Consider the following 13,767-nt stretch of genomic DNA (forward strand, 5'->3'; position numbering starts at 1 on the left):
GAATTTGTCTTTCAAGGAACAGTATAGAATTACTGCATAATTGTCAGTGCTTTATATATGTTTGGCTGATATATTTCCCATTTCCTCAAAAACTTGAGGAGGCAGTATTTTCTTTATGTTTTGTACTGTATGTGCCTTCACAAGATCAGGGCTATTTTAGCTGCTCTACAGCATTATGAGCAACATTTTGAATAGGCTTTCAATAACCTTCTCACTATACCATCAAGGAAATTAAGAAGACTATTGTATTTCTTTGAGGAAAAAAATCAAAACAACAATCCAAAACAAAACAAACAAACAAAAAACAGGAGACTAAAGTTCAAGTCTTGAAGAAAGCAGGGGATGTTTCAATTCAATTATACTTCTGTACAATAAAAATATTGTACAAGAGTATTTAGATGGTTAGTTTACTTTCCATGTTCCTAACTTATAATACCTTTTTATTACAAAGTTGTTATTGCCAGAAATCAATTGAATCAACTCGTTCAGTACAGGGAATTTGTAGCCTTTTATGTTTGAGGAAAACAGTAATAGCTCCTAAAGCAAATAATAAAAAATATTTCTACTATTGTAGATTATTGCTGGCATTTCTCAGTGGATAGATAGGTCTTTCTATGCCAACTGTTTTAGAAAAACAAAATACTAGTAGGAATTAGTTGCTTCAGTGGAAAGTTTAAAAAGAGACAATGGTTTTGAACATTGAAAAATTATTGAAAAATAATAGATTCTCAAAAAATCCTACATATATAAAGCATATTGTTGGTTACCATCAAAACTAAATGCAGCAAAAATGTGAGAAGTGAGGTATCACTAAAAAAAGGTAACAAAATAATATCAGTATCAATAAAAATTATAGGTGCACTAAGCAAGCTGAAGAGGTACCTCATATGTTGTGTCAGCACCATGAAATATTGCTGGACCAGCAGTTTTCTTTTTACAGATGTTTTACTTTGACCTTATTAGTTTGGCTTTTGCAAAGACATAGTTGTCAAATTTACAGCAAAAATGGAAAAAGTGTTGATCCTACTATTCAATAGTGCAGGGACATCCTTTTTTATTTTTTCCCCATCAGCAGTATTATATATCAAATTCATGATTTGGTATGATTTGCAGAACAACAAAAGAATTACCACAGGGGGTAAAATTGATACATTAATATAACTTAGCATGAACACTCTTACTGGAACTCATGCCTTTAATTCAGTATTGAGCTAAAGAATACTATTTTCCTCATTCCAGTTGTCTTACATGATTTCCTACAAGATAAAGGTTAATTTCACATTTTTTTTCATTTAGGTTTTAATGCTTTCAGTTTTATCAATATATTATCAAATTGTCATGATAATTCTTCAAATACTGTCTTTACCTGAACTCACCCAAATGAATGCTAATATTTGTCATTAATAGTAATTATGAAATGAATATAATGCATAGATGGATTACAGAAATCTCTAAATTTTGCACTTGAAAGGAGATTCAAAACTGACGCATAGAAATTGGGGTGGAGAGGGAGAGGAGGAGGGGAAGAGGTGGGGCAGGGCATAGTTAGTCTGCATGCCCATATTTAGTGCTTTTTCCTTTTTCCCAGCCATTTTGACATCTCTGAATTAGCATACTTACTGAGTATTTACAGGTGATCATCAGCTATTGCTCTAAAAAGATACTTCTGAATCATTGTCCTGAACACTATTTCAGGAGTAAATTTTAAATGTGCTCTTCATGGTCTGAATTCACTTGTGCATGTCTAATAACATTTTGGTTATTATTTAGCTACCTGTTCTTCTCTGACACATCCTGGAGGGACAATGACCCATACAGAGTAAGAAAATAGGGTAGGGGAGACCCACACTAGCTTGCAGTGGTGTCTGGAGGGTAGGCAGGATGCTTCAATATATCTAAACTGTCACCAGATGCCAAGGTGTATGGGAAGCCAAATTGCACCCTTAGAAATGAAAGAAAACATGGAAGAATAAAGGAACTTGACCTGCTCAGTCACCTTTTAAAATGATCTTTTCCAAATGAGGTTAAAGAAGACAGAGTATTGAGTCCCTACTATGGCAAATAAAACCCTTGGCTGTGAATCTCTGGCAATAGTTGATGATTAGTAGGAAAGACCCTGTGAGTATCTACAGGAGGATGTGCATCAAGGGCATGTATAACACAGCAAGAAAAAAATTTCATATGATGCACCAAATACTATTAAGAGAGGAGAAAGTTAAAAACTATTAAGAACAGCCTTTCTGACTCATAAATCCAAGTCGCCAAATAGCCTTTCAAGTGCTATTTCTCTTTGATTCCTACTGCTTGAGACTTCTAATCAAATAAAGCAAGAATGTAGTTTTACAAAGAATAATCCTGCACTAGAAGAACAGAGACCTGCCAACCCAGATCTTTTCTGATCCTTACTCACTATGTTACATACAAGAATATCCACAGTCAGACTTTTTTCAACACCATATGCCATTAAAAACATGATTCATTTTCACCCTCTGTTTAAGCTGTCTTGAGTTTTGTTCAGTTATTAAGATCCATGGCATGTATATATGGAGATGCTACTTCTCAGGGGGTAAGAGCCAGGGGAGGAAAGCAGCCAAAACACATTCCATACCATTCCACTGTTGATGTGCTCCACCAGACAGTTCAGCTTCTTCAGTGTAAGGCACATTGGAGCCATGTTCATGCGAGGTAAGAGGGGCTCCCTCCTGGCAGAGCAGGCAAAGGCCTCTCGCTTTGGAGGAAAGACAGGACACTCACAAAGGTGCAGGCCATGCTGACCTGCTTTCCCCCAGCCACCCTTGTCACCTAACACACGTAGCCAACACGATAAAGAGGAGCTGAAGAGACGCTGAAGTCATGTCTCAGTCTTGTAGAGTTCAGCTGTGACATTTTGATGTCTTCCACTTGAAATATTCCTAGAGAGTGGCATGGTGTTCTGTCACTGCAAGTGATTCACAGATTTAAAGCATGAAGAGCCTCAGTAACAGTAAACCTTGGCTAGCAAGGTTAAGACATTCAATTATGGGAGTCTCTGATTTAGATATGCAAAAAGACTAAAACTGAAATGCTGAAGCTTATCTCTAACCCTGGTAATTTAGCTGTAATTTCTTCTGCTGTGACCTTCCTGTGAAGTGCTTCCAATAGATATGGGGCCTCCACTAAGAGCATGACAATCACCTGATTCTTCTCCAGCAGAACTAATTAGCATAAAAATCAATACACAGATTCTGCTTAATTATCATAAATAACTCCAGTGAGTCATTAATGGCAAAGGACCCTTATTTTTTTGGCACAGGAGAGTTTTTCTTGGTTTAGCATACCTAAAGGTTACTTTGGGTATTTGCTATTGCATTTGTATAACATTCTATTTGGTATAAACTCAGAAAATTCACTGTCATAGTAAAAAATAGAAACTTTTAAAGAACATTACAGTGGAAAGAAAAATTTCACTGTAATTTTTTTTTTTTAAAGATCAGAATGAGCAAAAGAAAACTACAGGAATAAATAAAAGAATTTTATGAGTGAGGACAAATGAATGTAAATTCCTGTAACCTGGCAGTTCTACATGTATCTCATGGCTATTCACTCAACTCCTCCCCAGTTCTGGTCTAACACAATGCTTGTGGTAAGGCCTCGTGTTTGCTGAGAGCAGCACCAGATCAACTTTGACTCAATTAATGTGTTGTCCTGTAAAAATTTAAGAGACCCAGTTGAATAAATATTTGGTCAAAGTGAGCAAGAAGTGTTGTGAGCATGGTAGACAAGAATATATAGAAAAATGTGAACAAATATTTCCAAGATGCAGTTATATCAGGTTTTGATAATCCCCTAAAGCGGATGTTAACTGGGATAGTGTATTACAACTGAATGCTTTTTGTGCTTCTGGGAATTATATATTATGAGATTTAAAATACACTCTGTGTGTGCTACCTACAAGAAAGGCCATTTAACTCTGCCTGCTAAAACAAGAAAAACTGTGGAAAAACTACAAAAAGTGTACTTTAAAAATATATATCTACATGTTTAATCTTATGCATTTCACCATATGTAAGTAAAAATTGAGTTGTGAATTAGAAAGTCTTTTCTGAATTTTTAGAATGGAACAAATTTACCGACCTCATATAATTTACTTTTCATGTATACTCTCACCATGATTAAAGGAAATATTTGCACTGCTGAAGAAATTCCAGATCTTTCAAACATACATTAAGAATGTTAGCAACATAAATAAGGACAGCCCATTAGACTAATTATGTCATGGATATAAATGTGCCTGAGTCTCAGAAAAACATTTATTTTTTTTAATCTGAAAATAATTATTTTTGTTTAGAAACACACTTCAGTCTACTGGAATGAAGAAAGAGTAACATATTCAGCACTCCTTATAGAAAGTTGATAGGAGTTGCTGAGTTATTAGAAATGCTTCTCATCTAATATTGCATGTTTTATTTTAGAAGGAATTTGCATTAAAAAGTTTCATACCATAGCAATAATCTACTCCACTACGAAAATAAAATGGCAGTATAAACTTGTTACAGATAGATAAACATCCCTAGAAAAGCTCCGAGTTATGTAATATAAACAAATGTACTTCATTTTTGTAAGTAATAGTAAAAGCAGTAGTAGTAGTAGTAGTAGTAGTAGAAGTAGTAATAGTAGTAGTAGTAGTTGTAGTAGTAGCAGTATCACAACTTTCTTTCTCCTACTAACACTAGTTGAGGGGGAAACATCTCAGAATCTCAGCCCTGAGACCCCAAAAAAATGGGCCATTTTCAGAAATTTGAGTGAAGCATGGGAATAATACAGTTTTTAAAACCAAATTTTTTAAGTTTGCCGGTTTGAACTTGATCCAATGCTAGAGTGTACATAAGCAATTGGAGCAGAGTGCAACTGAAAGAAAAACTGGCTTTGCACCATCTGAGTATTGTAACTTAATGGCTTCACAGTAATTTTTACAGGACATTCCAGCATTGCCAAGATTATTGCTGAAGTTTGCAGAGCAGTACTGAATTTGCTGCTTTGGGACTTAGGCTATTATAAACCAAATATGGAAGGATAATTTGCTTTATGTGCAAATTTCTATTCCTTTCCTCTGAAGCCCTAGTGCTGGCTGGGCAACTAGCTGGTCATCTCTTTCCACTTCAGGTATTTACTTTTCCAAAAGTACATTTTCCAAATTAAAGCTCTTGATACAGTTTCAACTGGCATTTACTGTGCAGCTTAACCATGATTTAAACCTGGGTTGAATCCACATATATATGATATGTCACTTGTGTAGCAGACAACCTTTATATGACTTTATATAATAATAAAAAACACTTGCTGTATAGTTAGGTAATTAACTGTATGAAAAAACTGAGCAATTTTTCTGCTATAGTTTAATTTCTGAAGAAATGTAAATCACCTATAAGTTGGTAGCCTGTATGCAAATATTGTTTGTGTACAGTAAATTTTCAATTTCCCTGTCTTAATTTGCATCCTTTTTATTTGTCTCATCAAAATGCACATTTTTTCATTAAAATGGTTTGAATAATGATATTGGCATGATATTCTTCAGGGCCTATTTATTTTCAATTCTAGTCACCTGTGAATTATATATTCTTTAATACTTGAGTGAAGACATGCCATTAGTAAGATCATAATAAATATGACTTGTTATCAGAATACAAATGGAAAATAAAACTATACTCTAAAAATTACGAGCCCCCTGGGAGGAGTTAGCCCTTGATTTATACTAGACCCCTGAAGACGATGAGGCTATGACAAAGCATTCTCATTACCTATGCTCTGTCTGCATTTATCTATTGCATACTTCAGGGCAGACAGTTACACATTTACAATATGCTCGTTTCAAAAAAAGAAAGGCAGATAGAATTACAATAGATTTTTACATAGACTCATCCATACTCTAAGAATTGGAATGGTCAGATTTCTTATTAGAAATATAGTTAAGTTAATCTACAAAACTGCTGGCAATATTTTGGCTAGAAAAGTAAAAATACCATTGCACACATCATTCATATCGAACAGGCTCTCTCCTAAACACCTCTGATTTGGGGTGAAGATGAGAGAAATGACTGGGTTTAAGAATTTTCCCTGTGTGGAAGAAACTTCAGGGTAGACCATCATTCACCCTTTTCTGAGGCCCTTTCCCAGTCCATGAGGAAGCAGAGTGGTTTGCAAAGACTTGAATGTACCATGCTGTTTTAGGCAGACAGCATTTTTCCCTCTGCATAAGAAAAGATTGTATTGTAGGGGAATTTTCCTGTGCTGTATTATAATCTCTCCTCACGTGGCTCTTTTTTCTTTTATTCACTACTATGTTTTCCAATATTTTACTATCCAATATAGAATAAGACTAACAGAAAGGTAGAAATTAAGAGAACTTCTGCAAATTCTTACCCAGTAAAGTGCCCAGAAAAGTTAGTAATGCTGAGTGTGTAACTTAAAACTGCTCTTTAATTCAACACAAGGTGCCAGTTGCTAATCTGAAATATCTCACAAAAGGAATATTGAAAGTCTGAGCAACATGGGAATTTTCATGAGTTCTATGCGCAGATTATACAGAATATATTTGCACAGATAGAGCAAGAAACTAAGAGTTGGGGGTTTTTTTGAAAAACAAGTAATGTACATTTTTCTTTCTAAAAGACATAACTGTAAGCAAGCATTTTGTTATCACTCTTCCTTCCCTCTTGATGAGAATTCTGCATCCTAGACTGTCCAGAAAACACTTCCTAACCTCAAATCAGGTTTTCCACTTGCTTTTTCAAGAGAAGTGTGTTCTCATGGGACCATTTTACTCTCACTGAGCTACATCTTAATCAACAGACAATGTACTGAATAGACTCAGTTTGAATTCTTGTTTCATCTAGTCACACTCAATTGAGCATAGAAGCTGGTGATCATTAAAGGCCATGGCCTTCTTCTGGCAGTTTTGTGGAAAACATCCAAAATCCACAGTGACTGAATTTTATATTCCCCTGAAATGAGAGGTGTGCACTGTGCACTGAGATGACCTTCTGTTGCTCTCACCCCAGTACACTCACATGTGGACAAGCTCACACTTACAGCAGAAATATTCAGGAGAACTGAGAACTACAAACTGTAGGTTGAGTAATTCTGCTAGAAGTACCTGTTATCTCAGCTTGATGGGAGCATGAGAGACACAGCTGAAATGCAAGGACCCACTATGTCAAAGGCTGCAATCTCCACAGTCGATGTAGGTAAATTTCATGTTTTCCCCTCAGTGAGTTTTCACCAGGAGTTCTAAAGATAATCCAATCCAGAATGAAAGGTAGGTATGCCTGTATACCTGGGACTTATTAATATAAATGTCTCCTTTATTTCTTGATATATTCTCAAAAGGTTTCAAGCATTACTCTCACCCATAACTTCAAGACAGCTTTACAATATTTACATCAATGCAAAAAAAAGTATTGTCTTGAATATATCAATGTCATTATATAAAGCTCCAAGATATTTCACAATCTCATCTTAAAATGGATATTAAAAAGGCAGGGGGGCTCAAAACTCATTTACATGTAAAAAAATATTCAGATGCTGCCTTCTGATCTCACTTCAGCAAAAATTGTACTGATTGAATCACAGCAGAACAGAAGGAAGTCCAAATATCATGAAAATTAAATAAAACAATTTATATAAGAGAATGACAGAAAAATATTGGATATTGGCTGGTTTTATATTGACCTCAGAGAAGAACCTACGTATATTTTAACCAAAAATATAGAAGGAAAGTTACAAAGAGTAAGTTCTATTCTTCCTAGTGATTCCAACAAAAGTAGTTCTTAGTCATAAAGAATAGAGAATATGCACTAGCTCATGTATTCCATTTCCTTACTGGGCCAAGACATTTTGGCTAATGTACAAGTCATTTGGGAAAAAATCACATTTTTGTGCATAAGAGTATAGCTTGTTTAAATAACTTTGAAGTAAGAGCAGTATTGGAACCTGGGGTAATTAAGCTCATACTTCAACTATTTTATTGTTTGTCTCACAAAGATTTTGCACAAGGGCAGTTTATTGAGAAAGTGGTACATCAGCTCACATTATGAATGCTGGTTTTGTAACACAGGAAGCCTGTTTATTTATTTATAAGTGACAGCTTAGATTCTATCAGCTGCAGTATTGTCAGGCAGCAGCAGCCAGCTGACTCACAGACACTGGGGCCAGAGCATGTCCTGGCAGAAAATCCTGCCCACACAATGGCCAAGACAGAAATGAGGTTAAATCCAACACTTATGGTGTCAGATGGGGCTGTAAAATGCACCTTTTTTGGAAAAGACTTCTCCCAGAATCACTGGACTTAAAACACTTCTGTAGATAGTCACAGTTTTCTTCCTTTCAGCATTTTGCTCCAGACTTTTCTAATATCTGAGGCTTTTAATGGGGATTTTACCCTCAGGCAATGGCTACCAATGTTTAACGTAAACAGCCAAGCCCAATAATAGCACTTATTGTAGTGTACAGTGAGATAATAAGGTGCCAGTTCACAGTGCATTACACAGGAAAAGAGCATGGCTCCATTTTCCTCCCTGTTCACTGTTGGCTGTTAAGGGAGGTAAAATCCCAACATCACAAACCAGCGATAGACGAAACTGCAGTCATTAGATGAAGTGTTCTGTGTGCCTTCAGACTGCAGACACAACCATTACGGCAGACAGTGTATTTTCATACTCATGGATATTGGGCAGATATTTAAATTCACAAGAAATAGGACTAATAAGCAGGAATCTCAGGAAGTAAAGAAGTAGGTTATTAAATCTGCTTACGACAGTAGCTAATATTTCTCATATAGGTAAGGCATACAAATATCATCACTGCAACTGATTATCATCTGCTCTCCCATTTTTTCTGTGTGCACTTAATAACATTTACTAGGCAAATAAAAAATGCATGAAGCCCTAAAATCACAGAATGAATTCTAATATGTCAGATTTGTTGTAGGATTATAGAACACGTGAAAAATATTCATAATCCTTCATATAACGTTCAAATGGGGTAATCTGTATAGATTCAGAATGTGGAGCTGTACAGAATCTGCCTCCTCTAGCTATTCTATTCACAGAACAGGGTAATTTTTCCACAGATTATTTATACAGTACACAGAGAAGAATTAGAAATGATTGAAGAGGCTGCCAAACACCATACTCTGCCTCCAGGATATAGATGATACCTTTAAAATGGGTGAAAGGCTAATTAATCTTGAACTCTTCATGGATGATACATAAGATAATATGCCTTAGCCTGACAGCATTTTGGGAAGGCAGACAATTAAAAATGGAGCCATGGTTTTCTTCACAAGACAGCACACATACAAAAATCAGACAAGAGACTTTAATATAGAGATTCATGAGAATTTGAATGCCACTTGAAATACAACTTGAAACTCAATCTTCCCTGGGAATGTTATAGATAGCTACAGGGCACACTGGTTGAGTGTGACAGAATCCACAGCTTCAGGCCTTGAACAGGTATTTTACTGGGGGAAAGGGCTGCTGTATGCTTTTTACTGTACTCACTTTCTAGCAATAAATCTGCTGCTTTCTAACAGATGCAGCTTTCATGGCAAATTACAACTGCATTCTTCAATTTTCTCAAAGAGAGCCATCAAGATATATTCATCCCATAACGAGGCAAGTCTTCTTTACTGTTCCATTTATACTTGTTCAATATATGTAAACACCTATCATTATTGTTCTTATTCCTTATCATGTCTAAAATGATGTGACAAGCTTCCTAAACAATTACTATATCAACACAGAAGTCATGAGTTTATCCTGAGTGAAAGAGAATTTAATAATTTCATGTCAAATAAGCCCAAACTTAGAAAAAATACAACAGTAAAAAATAAATTGTCTTGCTTCCTAGATTAATCTTGCAGTTTGCACTGTACTGAATAGCTAGATTTCTTCCTGTACCTGACCTAAAAAGTTTGATTGACAATAACCAAGCTCTTTTGTGCTACAGAAGTACCTGGCAACTTTTGGAGTTATATGAGTAATAGATATAGAATGGGTGAGATTTTTAGATCTTTTTGTGCTTGGTGCCCAGCTATCCTCTTTAGGTACTGAACTGTAAGAAATATATGGGACATAACAAATTAGTGATACAAGAATCTTCTTCCAATTGCCTAGATGGGTAGACATAATATTTGAGTATCTAAAAAATAATCTGCATGAAATTTTGCTATAACATCCTTCCTGGATAGTGGGAAAGGACACAGCAGAGATGACATGGTTTTATCACCCAAGAGAACACATATTTTTTTTTTTTTTTTATCACATTCCCCTGGCTTGCACTATTTCATGCTGTACATAACACAACTTTAAGCGCAATCAAAAGCAGGATTCAATTTGCCTTGACATTTGAAAGAAATGTTTGCACTTTTGCAAATGGTATCAAGAATGATGCCTGCTTCTTATTTAACCCACTGGAAGTTTGATTACTTGCAACTATCCAGATGGGTCAGTGCAGGTAGCAGATGCCCCCTGTGGCTCATGCATTTTTAGCATAAGTTTGTAAGGTAAGTCTTTACCTTTGTTTTTTTCCCAAAGTACCTTTTTCAATGATTCATTAATTATGGTTTCATTTGAAATGGCCTAGCACAACACTTGCACGCTAGAAAGAGACCTACTTTCACAAGTCATGTTTTTGATCTCAAATCTCTGTGTTTTCTTTGGGCTTGGTTGTTTCTTTTCAATCCCAACTTGTATCATTATGACATCTTGTCCCCACTATCTCACTTTCGGCGACTCAGCATGACACCACATAGTAAGGGCACATGCCTCTACCAGACAAAAATAATTTATTCACCATTCACAACTCTCCAGAGCTTCAGTACAACTCAGGTTAACATAATTCTCATACAACTTCTTTAACACTCCACTGTTCAAAGGATTGACAAAGAAAGTAGACACCACCTACTTTTCTAGGCAATCCACTACATTTGCACTTGTACCATTTTTTGTACTTATTTGTCCAGATACTGGGATGTATGAGAGATGCTTGATACTTCTCTAGGCAATCCACCACATTTGCACTTGTACCATTTTTTTGTACTTATTTGTCCAGATACTGGGATGTATGAGAGATGCTTGTACCACCAATATTTCTGGGACATGAACCATAATTTAGCAAGTGTTTAGTTCTGGAAATGTCAGCATAGGAAAAATTAACAAGGCTGTGTCAACATCCAATGATGCATAGAGACAAGTAATGCAACATTGCTCTTTCATTACTGCCAGCATTTAAAAAGTCTCTATTTCTATTTTATAACTTTTTTTCAGCCAAGTAGTATATTCTAGGAATAACCAGTAACTTTAAAACTGAAATAAAGATACCAGGAATTAACTTTCTTACAAATTAAATCTGTGTAAACCTCTCATTCTTGCGTCATGAGATAGTATTTTTCCAATATTATAAAGCTGTATTTATATTTTTCTTCACAGAACCTATATATTTCTTCACAGAAACTATATACAATAGCATAACATACAGTTCAACACAGTAAAAACAGACCTATGTTGTTATCTTCTAGTGAGTAGAAACAAATTTACTAACTTGTAGAATTAGAGAAATACTGTTTTTGCAGCTCTGTCATTGACTCGATAGCTATCATTGCATGAGGTCAATAGGGCACTGAACTGTTGTGAATTTAATTACTCCTGGTAAAATACTTAGCAGTTTCTGAACAGAAAAAGTCTATATAACATTCTAAGTGCTTGGGTTAACTCGCTCTGGGACTGACATACAAATAGCACATAGTCCCCAATTTAATCAAGTAGTTTTTGCTGTAATATAAGTAACTGGTGCTTTATTAACTCAGAAGAAAGTCTGTGTCAGAGTTAAGAGAACTGAATGTTGTTTTCCAAACCAAACAAGGAAAAGTTAAGTAAAAATTTAAAAGTTGTTGTCTGGCAAAGAAAAAAATGGATTTTGTAATCAGACAAAAAACTAAAAGGCTAAAAACTGGAAACTCCCTCAAGGGCCATCAAGCCCAGTCTCCTGCTATGACAAAAAAATGTACATAATTAATCCCATTTTAAACTAATCAAAGAAGACCAATTAGTTTTGAGGGTTTCCTTCTCCACCAATTAGTTTTTAGGGTTTCTGTTTCAAGGCTTTTCCAGAATAAAACTCCTACAGTATTTATACTTCTTTTTTCTTAGAATAGAAAGTATGTTTACTCAGACCCATTACCGTTATTGTTAAAGTTTTCTTTACCGTTTATCTTAAGTAGTAGCTCTCTGTGTTAATTTATTTACCCAAGTGAAGGCATCAACAGGAGTTGAGGGAAAGCAATCCTACTGTACTGTGTGACTGCCAGAGGGTCACATGAATGGTCAGACTGGAAAGTTTCCTTAACATAAGCTAAACAGGGATCTTTCAGTCTTTCCCCAAAGGTCTGTCCTCTGTTGTCCCCATCAACCCACAGGCTCTTTTGTGAAACCTTCAGTTTAAAAGTTCACTATTTTCAAGTACACACTTAAAATAGCAAATTACTTGAATCAGGTGGGACTGGATCAGGAGAAGTCTGTAGCTGTAAAGGGCTGTGGCTATAAAACTGCTAGGAGAGGCACCTGCCATAAAGAAAAAAGACTATGAAGTCATCAGGCTGTCACTTAATTTTCCCTTATCAAAACAAACATATAATACATTGTGCTTTTGAATTAGGAAGCAAGGATTTATTTTTGTTGGGTTTTTTGTTTTTCTTTAACCAGAAAATTATTGAATTATACGCATGAAAGTATGCTAGTAGTTTTGGAATATGACCGTGATTTCACCAAAACCTTTTACAAAAACCCAAATACTTTCTCTGTCTCTGAACTTAGACATTCTAGGAAGGCTTTTGTCTTTTTCAAAGCTCTATTACACAGAGATTCTATTATTAACTGCATCTCTGTCTTTATCACTCATTTTTAATTTACAGTAGACTTTTTATTAGCAGTTCTTAAGCACCTGACCTTGTACTAGAACATTTCATTCCATTTCTATTAATGCTGTTTTAAGGTCACCCTGATCTTCCTATGTATTATTCTCATCTTCCTGTGAATTTTCAGTGTGTCTCAACTTTGACTGATTACCCGATTTTTCTATCTGGCCCCTGACTTTTCAGTAGTACTTTATTGTTTCACATCCTTTAGGATTTGGATGACTGAGAAACAGTGGCAAAGAACAGGTGGATGCAATATATGGAGCTGGTGAGAAACACTGACTTTACTGACCACCATGAAATTAGGAAAAAGGAAAACAGCTGGAATGCTAGTGCTCCATATGGGCTCCTGATTCACATCAATACATTTTCATCATTTAAATGAAATCTATTATTATTTCTTATACTATCCATGATTTTCAAGTAAAATCACTTTCAAACATTATTCAGCCCACTGAATATCTAACTCACCATTAGAACTCAACTTTCTAATTCAGAATCCTAATTTAGGTATGACAACCAGGTATCCACACTGTCATGGAATTATCCTGGGTTTTGTGACTAGTTCTAAGAAATGGCAATCAACCTAATCCAAACTTTTCTCCACACAGTGGCACTTTAAAAGAGGAAAATGAAAAATAATTTAAATGTATTCATCAACACTTTGGAATTTTTCCTATGGATTATTCTATGGACTTCTTTCTAGCACGTTTGGGCCTCTTAATTTGAAATTGAACAAACATAAAATCAGTATTAAAATACAGGTACCACATATGTGAGCAAGCATATGATGCATGTCAAACAATACATACAAA

This window comes from Passer montanus, unplaced genomic scaffold (genome assembly GCF_014805655.1).
Source record: "Passer montanus isolate IOZ18808 unplaced genomic scaffold, ASM1480565v1 scaffold14, whole genome shotgun sequence".
Lineage (NCBI taxonomy): Eukaryota > Metazoa > Chordata > Aves > Passeriformes > Passeridae > Passer > Passer montanus.